At 45.0% G+C, this 12146-nt stretch overlaps 1 protein-coding gene and 1 pseudogene across 1 annotated transcript in view; one reads left to right on the top strand and one right to left on the bottom strand.

The window, feature by feature from the left end:
• The window catches only part of LOC105484721 (cysteine and glycine rich protein 1), a 62488-nt gene that overhangs the window by 15639 nt on the left and 34703 nt on the right, over positions 1-12146 (top strand). The gene's annotated exons all lie outside the window — the stretch shown is intronic.
• Positions 5451-6217, bottom strand: LOC105484720 (small ribosomal subunit protein eS10-like; annotated as a pseudogene).

The following is a 12146-nucleotide window of genomic DNA, read 5'->3' as shown; positions in this document are numbered from 1 at the left end:
TTTTGACTAATGTTAGCATAGTATATTCTTCCTATCCTTTTAAAGGTTTTATATTTAAAGTTCATTTCTTATAGATAGCAAATAATTGAGTCTTACTTTAAAAAAAAAGTCCATCTAACAGTCTCTGCCTTTAAAATGAAGTGTTTAGGCCATTTAGATTTAATGTGATTATTGACGTGGTTGGATTTGAGTCTATCACTTTGCTGTTTATTTATTTATTTTTTAATTTTTTTGAGACAGAGTCTCACTCTGTCACCCAGGATGGAGTGCAGTGGTTCAAATCTTGGCCCACTGCAACCTCCACTTCCCAGGTTCAGGAGATTCTTCTGCCTCAGCCTCCAGAGTAGCTGGGATTACAGGTGCCTGCCACCACACCCAGCTAATTTTTATATTTTTAGTAGAGACAGGGTTTCACCATGTTGGACAGGCTGGTCTCGAACTCCTGACCTCAAATGATCCACCCTCCTTGGCCTCCCAAAGTGCTGGGATTACAGGCCTGAGTCACCACACCTAGCTCCATTGTTTATTTTCTATTTGTCCCATCTGTTCTTTGTTCAATTTTTTCTCTTTTTCTGCTTTAGATTGAGTATTTTCACAATTCCATTTTATCTCCTTTGCTGGTTTATTAGCTATAACTCTTTGTTTTGTTATTTCAGTGGTTGCTTTAGGATTCATACTATTTATCTTTAGCTTACCTAAATCTACCTTCAAGTGATACTATACCATTTCATGCATAGTATAAGAACCTTGCAATAATGAGCTTCCATTTCTCTCCTCCTGACCTTTGTACTATTATAACCATGCATTTCCTTTTCCAAATGTTATAAATCCTGAAATACAACCTTATTATTTTTGCTTAAATAGTCAACTATCTTTTTAAAAGTATTAAATAATTTTCTTTCTTTCTTTTTTTTTGAGATGGAATCTTTCTCTGTCGCCCAGGCTGGAGTGCAGTGGCGCTATCTCAGCTCACTGCAACTTCCGCTTCCCGGGTTTAAGTGATTCTCCTGCTTCAGCCTCCCTAATAGCTGGGATTACAGGTGCCCACCACCATGCGTGGCTAATTTTTGTATTTTTAGTAGAGACAGGGTTTCGCCATGTTGGCCAGGCTGGTCATGAACTCCTGACCTCAAGTGATCTGCCCGCCTCAGCCTCCCAATGTGCTGGGATTACAGTCATGAGCCACCACACCCAGCCAGTTTTAAATAATTTTTTTAATCATATTTTTAAAATACAATTGTAGCTACCATTTCTTCTATTCTTTATTTCTAAAAGATATTTTTTCTAGATATAGAATTCTATGTTGACAATATTTTAAAAGAACTTAAAAATGTTACTCTGCTGCCTTCTTGCTTGTATTGTTTCCAATGAAAAATAAGACATCATCTTTACCTCTGTTCCTTCTTTTTACTTCTGCCTTAAGGACTTACTTTAACATTTCTTACATTGGGGACTGTTTGTTGTGAATTATTTCCCCTTTCGTATGTCTGAACATGTCTTTATTTTCCTTTTAATTTTTAAAACAGCTTTATTAATATACAATTTACATACCATACAAGTCACCTATTGAAAATATACAACATGGCCAGGCACAGTGGCTCGTGCCTGTAATCCTAGCACTTTGTGGGGCTGAGACAGGTGGATTGCTTGAGCCCAGAAGTTTGAGACCAGTCTGGGCAATGTAATGAGACCTCTTTTTTATTTTTTTATTTTTTTTTTTGAGATGGAGTTTTGCTCTTCTTGCCCAGGCTGGAGTGCCATGGTGCAGTCTTGGCTCATTGCAACCTCTGCCTCCCAGGTTCAAGTGATTCTCCTGTCTCAGCCTCCCAAGTAGCTGGGATTACAGGCACCTGCCACCATGGCTGGCTAATTTTTGTATTTTTAGTAGAGACAGAGTTTCACCATGTTGGCCAGGCTGGATGAGACCTCATTTCTACAAAAAATCCAAAAAATTAGGTGGGAGGATCGCTTGAGCCCAGGAGGTTGAGGCTGCAATAAGCTGAGATTGCGCCACTGCACTCCCACCTGGGTGACACAGTGAGATCTGCCCTGCCCCACCGCCACAAAAAAGAAAATGTACAACTCAATGATTTTAAAAAGCTACTTAATTGGGATATAATTGACATACAAAAAGCTATACATATTTAGTGTATACAACTTAATGAATTTCAATAGTTTTTAGTATATTCACACAGTTCTGCAACTATCACCACAGTCTAATTTTAGAACATTTATCACCCCAATAAGAAATCTGGTACCCATTACAAGTCACTCTCCACTCTTCCGTGTCCCCAACCCAGCCCTAGCAACTGCTCGCTTACTTTCTGACCCTGTAGAAAGAAACTATTAATTTATTATACTTTCTAGTCTCCCCAGACTCAGCTCCTTCTCAACTCAGGAACTCTCCGAGCTTTGCTTGGGTTCTTTCTGCTGCACCACAGCTTGGAAGCTCTTTCACATAGTAAGCTGGGACAATAAGAGGGCGCCTCATTTGTTTCTCATCTCTCACAGACCACTCTCCTTTATTGCCTGATTTCCAGTGTCCTGAAAACTGTTGTTTGATATATTTTTCCCTCTGTTGTTATTTTAAGCAGGAAGATACCTGTTACTCCATCTTGGCCAGAGACAGATGTTCATTAAAATGAAAGTCCCACAGGGCCAGGGCGCAGTGCCTCACAATCCCAGCACCTTGGGAGGCCAATGGAGGCAGATCACTTGAGGTCAGGAATTGGAGACCAGCCTGGCCAACATGGCAAAACCTAGTCTCTACTGAAAATACAAACATTAGCTGGGTGTGGTGGCACTCACCTATAATCCCAGCTACTCAGGAAGCTGAGGTGGAAGAATCGCTGGAAGCCGGGAGGTGGAGGTTGCAGTGAGCTGAGATCACGCCACTGCACTGCAGGCTGGGCAACAGAACAAGACACTGTCAAAAAAAAAAAAAAAAAAAAGAAAGAAAGAAAGAAAAGAAAAAGAGAGCGAGAGAGAGAGGGAGGGAGGGAGGGAGAAGGAAAAAAGAGTCACATTAAACAAACCTGACTGAGAACCCACAGGTCTCCAGATACTACATTTGTGGAACATCAGTTTAAGAAATTTTATACAATAACAAAAAGGCAAATAATTTAAAAATAGGTAAAGTCAAGGCATAGTAATCCCAGGACTTTGGGAAGCTGAGGTAGGAGAATTGCTTGAAGCCAGGAGTTTGACGGCAGCCTGGGCAACATATTGAGATCCCGTCTCTACAAAAAATTCAAAAATTAGTTGGGCATAGGGGCACATACCTGTAGTTCTGGCTACTCGGGAGACTAAGGTGGGAAGATTGCTTGAGTCCAGGAGTAATAAGTTACAATGAGCTATGATCACACCGCCGCACTATCTCCTGGATGGCCGAGTGAGACCCTGTCTCTTAAAAAAAAAAAAAAAAATTGGAAAGAAAGAAAAATAGGTAAGAAGGGGCACATGTTCTCAGGATCTCCTGAGGGCTGTGTCATGAGAAACAAAAAATATATATAAAATAAGTAAAAGATTTAAATAGCTGGGCGTGGTGGCTCACGCCTGTAATCCCAGCACTTTGGGAGGCTGAGGCAGGCAGATCACAAAGTCAGGAGTTCAAGACCAGCCTGGCTAACATAGTGAAACCCCATCTCTACTAATAATACAAAAATTAGCCAGGTGTGGTGGTGTGAGCCTATAGTCCCACTTTGGGAGGCTGAGGCAGAAGAATCACTTGAACCCGGGAGGTGGAGGTTGCAGTGAGCCGAGATCTCGCCACAGCACTCCAGCCTGGGCGACAGAGCGAGACTCCATCTAAAAAAAACAAAAAACAACAACAAAAAAAGAGATTTAAATAGACTTTTTTTTTCCAAAGAAGATATGCAGATGGAAAAGATGCTCAACATCATTAGTCATTAGGAAATGTAAATCAAAACCTCAATGAACTACCAATTCACACCCATTAGGATGGCTATAATAAAAAAAGCTGGTAATAACAGGTGTTGGTGAGGATATGGAGAAATGAGAACCCTCCTTGTTAGTGTGACTGTAAAATGGTGCAGCTGCTTTGGAAAACAGTTTGACAGTTCCTCAAGAGTTAAACAGAGTTACCATATGACCTAACAATTGCACTCCTAGATATAGATCCAATATAAATTTAAAAACTCATCCACACAAAAATTTATACATGAATGTTCATATCAGCATTATTCAAAATAGTAAAGAACCGGAAACAACTCAAATGTTAATAACTGATTGAGGGCTGGGCAAAGTGGCTCACACCTGTAATCTCAGCACTTTGGGAGACTGAGGTGGATGGATCACTTGAGGCCAGGAGTTTGAGACCAGCCTGGCCAACATGACTAAACCCTGTCTGTACTAAAAATACAAAAATTAGCTGGACATGGTGGCGTGCACCTATAATCCCAGCTACTTGGGAGGCTGAGGCAGGAGGATCGCTTGAACCCAGGAGGCAGAAGTTGCAGTGAGCCAAGATTGTGCCATTGCACTCCAACCTGGGCAATAAAGTGAGACTCTGTCTAACAACAACCACAACAAAAACCTCACTGTTGTTTAAAGAAAAAAAATCAATTAAAAAAAAAACAAAAACTGAGCAGGACATGGTGGCTCACACCTGTAATCCCAGCACTTTGGGAGGCCGAGGCAGGTGGATCACCTGGGGTTGGGAGTTCGAGACCAGCCTGACCAACATGGAGAAACCCCATCTCTACTAAAAATACAAATTTGCCGGGCATGGTGGTGCATGCCTATAATCCCAGCTACTCGGGAGGCTGAAGCAGGAGAATCGCTTGAACCCGGGAGGTGGAAGTTGTGGTGAGCCGAGATCGCGCCATTGCACTCCAGCCTGGGCAACAAGAGCGAAACTCCGTCTCTGAGATCGCACCATTGCACTCCAGCCTGGGCAACAAGAGTTAAACTCCACCTAAAAAAAAAAAAATGATTGAGGAGAGCAAAGATCACCTGGCGACCATCAAGCCGACCATCCAGAGGCAAAATTTCTTATCTGAGGAATTTAGAAGTAATTGGACTTCCCTATTATTCTAAAGCAAGCATCTGGTACCAGGTTTTTAAAAAAATTTTTAAGTAACTAGAATTTCTGTACATCTACTGAATGAATGCATGTTGAAACTCGTTGTGCAGCCCTTGCTGACATTAAGGCACCAAAATATCTACAAATGTAACCACTTATCATGACCTATGTGGCTAATATGGTCCACATTACTCCTAAGCTCCCGCTTTAAGGTCCATAAATACCCCTAAGGAAAAGTCTGCCGTGGGGCACTTACTTTTCTCATGCTGAGGCACCTCACTGCACTCTTCTCTTCTCTTCCTTCCTTCCTTCCTTCCTTCCTTCCTTCCTTCCTTCCTTCCTTCCTTCCTTCCTTCCTTCCTTCCTTCCTTCCTTCCTTCCTTCCTTTTTTCCTTCTTTTTTTTGGCTGTAATTGTATTCATTGCAAAACAGTCCTCTCCAATTTTACTGAGGTGGCTGACCACATCCACAACCAAATCTGTCTCTAAACTGGAATTCGGTTGCCGCCCCAGCCCCAGCCTCCGCTTTCTTGTTGGCACCAGGGGGCACAGCACTCTGTTTTTGTAGGTATCTCTGTCGGCTTCCCCTCCTGTGAGTCTTGCAGGTCGCTCACCCTCCAGACCTTTAGGCGGAGGCCTGCCAGTCTCTGGACAGCTGTGGCGTAGGATGGCAGGCACAATCTCCGGGGGCAGATGAAGGTAATCACGGAGATACTGGATACCTCATTGGTAAGGTACCAGTAGAAACGTCTCCAGGCAAACTGTTCCTTCACGTAGCCTCGGGACTTGAGAGACTGCATGGCCTTCATGACACGAAGGTTGGGCACATTCTTGTCTGCCAGCTCCGGGTGCTTAGGCATGTGGACATCCTTCTCGGCCACCATGACTCCCTCCTTGAAAAGGAGTTCATAAATGGCAATCCAGTTCTTCTTAGGCATCAACATCTCAGCGACTGTAGGGTCTGGGTCCGGGGCTGGAAAGGCGCGTTCTTTCTTTCTAATAAAACTTTCCTTTTTCAAACCTATACTGTTGTCAATAAAGTCTTCCTACCAACCCATGAGTCAACCCCTTTTTTTCTGAGATGGAGTTTCACTCTTGTCACCCAGGCTGGAGTGCAATGGCACGATCTCGGCCCACTGCGACCTCCACCTCCCGGGTTCAAGCGGTTCTCCTGTCTCTGCCTCCTGAGTAGCTGGGATTATAGGTGCCTGCCACCACATGTGGCTAATTTTTGTATTTTTAGTAGAAACGGGGTTTCACCATGTTGGCCAGGCTGGTCTGGAACTCTGGAACTCCTGACCTCAGGTGATCCACCTGCCTTGGCCTCCCAAAGTACTGGGGTTACAGGCGTGAGCCATTGCGAGTGGTGAGTTAACCACTTTTTGATGCGGGGCTCTGACACCTTACCCAGCACTGATGACTTTATAAATAATATATTCTATGTCCTACATATTATTTGGCAATAAAAAAGGAATGAAGTACTTATTAGTTAGTGAAAGAAATAAAAATATTTCCCTTAAAATATCCTTCTTTGGGGCCGGGCATGGTGGCTCACCTGTAGTCCCAGCACTTTGGGAGGCTGAGGTGGGATATATATCCTTCTTTGACATATTTTGAGACAGCTGTTCAAAGGGCCTTGCAAACAGAAGTAGCCCTGCAAAGCTGTCTTTGGTGGGAGAGATTTGCATCAGTAGAGAAAATCTTCACTGATGCAGGCCTTCTCTTCTTTAGATTTAGGAGTCTAATCAGAGTCTCAGATTAACTGAGACTCTGACAAATTTAAAGGTCTGAAAGAAATATTTACCATCAATTCTCTCTGAGGGCTGCTACCTGTGAGATTTCATCTACCTAACAAGACCACTTATGCTAGCCAGGCCTCATCTTTTCCCCCTCTCATAACATGTCTTGCCACTAAAACCTGCTTACCACGATAACCTGTTTTTGGCCATGCCCTGAGTTACCATTCATTTTGTAACCTCAAGATGGTATGGGCCAGGCATGGTGGCTCACACCTGTTATCCCAGCACTTTGGGAGGCTGAAGCGGGCAGATCACCTGAAGTCAGGAGTTTGAGACCAGCCTGGCCAACATGGTGAAACCCCATCTCTACCAAAAACTACAAAAATTAGCCAGGCATGGTGGCACACACCTGTAGTCCCAGCTACTCAGGAGACTGAGGCAGGAGGATTGCTTGAGTCTAGGAGGTGGAGGTTGCAGTGAGCTGAGATTGCGTCACTGTGCTCCAGCCTTGGTGACAGAGTGAGACCCTGTCTCAAAACAAAAAAAAGATGGTATGTAACCTCCTATACTCCATTCGGAGGTTAGGGTAACTGTGCAGTACTCCCCCACGTGCATGTTAATAAATCTATATGCCTTTTCTCCAATTAATCTGCTTTTCGTCAGTTGCTTTTTCATTGATCCTTCAGAGGGCACAGGGGAAGCTTTTCCTTATGTTATGTAAAAGAAACTAGACACGAAAGACCACATATTGTATGGTTACATTATGTGAAATGTTCAGGCCAGGCAAGGTGGCCTGTAGTCCCAGCACTTTGGGAGGCCAACGTGGGCAGATTGCTTGAGTCCAGGAGTTTGAGAACAGCCTGGGCAACACGGCAAAACTCCATTTCTACAAAAAATACATAAAAATTAGCCAGACTTGGTGGCCGCATCTGTAGTCCCAGCTACTGGGCAAGGGGGTAGAGGGTACTGAGGAAGGAGGATCGCTAGAGGCCAGGAAGCAGAGGTTGCAGTGAGCCGTGATTGCACCACTGTGCTCCAGCCTGGGTGACAGAGCCAGACCCTGCCTAAAAACAAAAAACAAACCAAACAAAAAAAAATTTGGAGCAGGCACATTTGTAGAAATGTAAAGTGGATACGTACTTGTGTAACCACCCAAAGGGTTCTCCTTGCCCGATACCCAGACAGAGCAGACATATCAAGACAGGGGCATTGCAATACAGAGTTTAATTAATTTACAAAGAGCTTGCTGAAGGAGCGATGGAAGTTTCATTATTACTCAAACCAGTCTTCTGGAAAATTTGGAGACTGGCATTTTTAAGGATAATTTGGTGGGTAGGGGCCAGGAAGTGGAGAATGCTGATTGGCTGTGTCAGAGATGAAATCATAGGGGGCCAAAGTGGGATTATTCTTCCTGTCCTCTGTTCCCAGGTGAGATCCCAGAACTGGTTGAGCCAGATTACCGACCTGGGTGGGGCCAGCTGGTACATCAGAATGCAGTGTGAAAAATGTCTGGAGCCTGATCTTAGGTTTTACAATAGTGATGCTAGCTTTCAGAGCAACTGGGGAGGTTCAAAATCTCGTGGCCTGTCTGCATTAATCTTTTGAGATGAAGTCTCACTCCGTCGCCCAGGCTGCAGTGCAGTGGCGTGATCTCGGCTCACTGCAGCCTCCGCCTCCCGGGTTCAAGCGATTCTCCTACCTCAGCCTCCTGAGTAGCTGGGACTACAGGCCCCTGCCACCACTCCCAGCTAATTTTTGTATTTTTAGTAGAGACGGAGTTTCACCATGTTGGCCAGGCTGGTCTCCAACTCCTGACCTCAGGTGATCCACCTGCCTTGGCCTCCCAAAGTGCTGTGATTACAGGCCTGAGCCACTGTGCGCCCGGACTATCTGCATTAATCTTGAGGTTAATTTGCTAGTGCTGCACAGGCAGTCTGGTCCCCAGGCAAGAAGGGGCTGTGTTAAGGGAAAAGGCTGTTTTCATCTTTGTTTCAAAGTTAAGTTATAAGCTAAATTCCTCCCAAAGTTAGTTTGGCCTATGCCCAGGAATGAACAAGGGCAACTTGGAGATTAGAAGCAAGATGGAGTCAGTTAGGTCGGATCTCTTTCACTGTCATAATTTGCCCATTGCTGTAATTTTTGCAAAGACAGTTTCAGTTGCTTGGGAGGTTGCAGGAAAATGCAGGAGTGATTGCAAATGGGTACAGGGTTTCCTATTAGGTTGATAAAATGTTCTGAAATGGTCTGTGGTGATTGCAAAACTGTAAATATACCAAAACCCATTGAAATGTACACTTTAAACGGGCAAATCATATGACATGTGAATTATATCTCTCTTTTTTTTTTTTTTTTTTTGAGACGGAGTCTCGCTCTGCCGCCGGGGCTGGAGTGCAGTGGCCGGATCTCAGCTCACTGCAAGCTCCGCCTCCCGGGTTCCCGCCATTCTCCTGCCTCAGCCTCCCGAGTAGCTGGGACTACAGGCGCCGCCACCTCGCCCGGCTAGTTTTTTGTATTTTTAGTAGAGACGGGGTTTCACCGTGTTAGCCAGGATGGTCTCGATCTCCTGACCTCGTGATCCGCCCGTCTCGGCCTCCCAAAGTGCTGGGATTACAGGCTTGAGCCACCGCGCCCGGCCCTCTCTTTTTTTTTTAAAGAAATTTTATCATATACCGTATGTCTATGTGGGCTTCCAGCAACCCTTCTGGCGCTCCTCGAGATCAGGTAGGACTAAGAATTCATGGCACGGCCTTTTGTATTATCCGACTCCCTCCCTCCCTCCCTCCCTCCCTCCCTCCCTCCCTCCCTCCCTTCCTCCCTTCCTCCCTTCCTCCCTTCCTCCCTTCCTCCCTTCCTCCCTTCCTCCCTTCCTTCCTTCCTTCCTTCCTTCCTTCCTTCCTTCCTCTCTCCTTTCCTTCCTTTCATGAACTAGATGCTATCCTAGGCACTGAGCATACAGATATTGACCGAGATCTAATCCTGTCCTCAAAGAGTTCACAACCTCATGATTGTCCTCAGCCCCCTGTAGCAAAGGAAACTTTTATTGGGACCACTTCTGTATACCCTGAGCTATGAAGAGTAAATCTAACCTTTCTAAAGTCACATACATCTGCACTTAGTGGGGGCTCAGGTGACGGAACTGTAGTGCTCATAAGCAAGTGAAACACACAATGTAGATTTAATATCTTATAGCTCTTTAGTCCTTCTCATCGCCAGGGTGGGTCACAGAATGCCCATAGTGAAGGAAGCCAAGTCTCCTTCCTTTTTGGGTCTCAGGGTCCAGACATTGTGTAGCTGGAAGCTCATTACTGAGACACTCAGCAGCTGCCAGGTGGGCAAACTCCCTATTTCCCACGCAGCCAAGCCTGACCACCATTATTGCTGGCTCGTGTACCCTTTCCTATAAAGTTGGTGGTTGACAGGGAAGATCCTGGACATTCAGGTCATGGTGCCATCAAGAGCATGGGGCCATCAACCTCTGCTGTGGTCCTTGATTTCACTCCCTATTCATCTCAGTGTGAAGCTGCCTTCTAACCTGGGGCTGTGTCTTATCTCTGACCCAGCTCTTGCTCATGCATGATGACTGCTCCCTGCCTCCCTGTATTATCCCCAAATGATAGCTGCTATGTCTTGTGGTTGCTTGTGAAATCGCTTTTACAAAATTATAACTGAGGAAATTATGACAGTGAAAGAAATCAGACCTAACCATTTTGCTTCTAACCTTTAAACTGTCCTTGTTCATTCCTGGGCGTAGGTGGAAATAACTTTGGGAAGGAATTCAGTTCATGATTTTACTCTGAAACAAAATTAATAATAGCCCTTTCCCGAAAAGACCCTTTTCTTGCCTGGGGACCAGTCTGCCTTTGCAGGGCTAACAAATTAGCTACACGATTTGAAATGACAGTTTAGGGGTCATGCAGTCTCTGACTCCAACAATCTGAACCTCCTTAAATTGCTCCTAGGGATAACATCACTGTTGTAAGCCTAAGATCAGTGCTTGAGATATCTTGCCGACCCTACACTCTGGGTGGATCAGCTGACACAACCCAGAACCATAATCTGGCTCAACCAGTTCTGCCCTCCCACCCAGGAACAGAAAATAGCACAAAAAACTCACTTCAACCCTCTATGATTCCATCTCCAAGCTGAGCAGTTAGGACTCCCCACTTCCCAAGCCCCTACTTGCCAAATTAAAACTCTGATCCAAAAGAAAGAGAGATCAGACTGTTACTGTGTCTATATAGAAAGAAGTAGACATAAGAGACTCCATTTTGTTCTGTATCTGAGATGCTGTTAATCTGTGACCCTACCCCCAACCCTGTCCTTGCAAGAGACACGTGCTGTGGTGACTCAAGGTTTAATGGATCTGGGGCTGTGCAGGGTGTGCTTTGTTAAACAAGTGCCTGAAGGCAGTATGCTTGTTAAAAGTCATCACCATTCTCTTAATCTCAAGTACCCGGGGACACAAACACTGGGGAAAGCCGCAGGGACCTCTGCCTAGGAAAGTTAGGTATTGTTCAAGGCTTCTCCCTGTGTGAGAGTCTGAAATATGGCCTCGTGGGAAGGGAAAGACCTGATCCCCCAGCCCAACACCCATAAAGGGTCTGTGCTGAGGAGGACTAGCAAAAGAGGAAAGAAAGCCTCTTGGCAGCTGAGATAGAGAAAGACATCTGTCTCCTGCCCGTTCCTGGGCAAGTCCCTGGGCAATGGAACTTCTCGGTGTAAAACCCGATTGTATGTTCTATTTACTGAGACAGGAGAAAACCGCCTTAGGGCTGGAGGTGGGATGTACTAGTGGCAAGGCTGCCTTTTATGCACTGAAAATGTTTATGGAGATGTTTGCATATGCACATCAAAGCACAACACTTTTCCTTAAACTGATTCATGTCACAGAGATCTTTATTCACATGTCTTTCTGCTGACCTTCTCCCTACTATGACCCTATTGTCCTGCCACTTCCCCTTTTCCAAGATGGTAAAGATAATGATCAATAAATACTGAGGGAACTCAGAGACCGGTGCCGGCGTGGGTCCTCTGTATGCTGAGCGCAGGTCCCCTGGGCACACTTACTTTGTCTTTGTGTCTCTTTATTTTCTTAAGTCTCTCATTCCACCTGATGAGAAACGCCCACAGGTGTGGAGGGGCAGGCCACCCCTTCACTTCAACCCTCTATGATTCCATCTCCAAGCTGAGCAATTAGCACTCCCCACTTCCCAAGCCCCTACTTGCCAAATTAAAACTCTGATCCCCGAACATTCGGAGAGACTGATTTGAGTAATAATAAAACTCCGGTCTCCTGCACAGCCGGGTCTGCGTGAATTACTCTTTCTCCATTGCTATTCTCCTGTCTTGATAAATCGGCTCTGT

Source organism: Macaca nemestrina, chromosome 1 (genome assembly GCF_043159975.1).
Source record: "Macaca nemestrina isolate mMacNem1 chromosome 1, mMacNem.hap1, whole genome shotgun sequence".
In the NCBI taxonomy this organism is placed as follows: Eukaryota; Metazoa; Chordata; class Mammalia; order Primates; family Cercopithecidae; genus Macaca; species Macaca nemestrina.
This window is presented reverse-complemented; position numbering and strand designations above follow the sequence as displayed.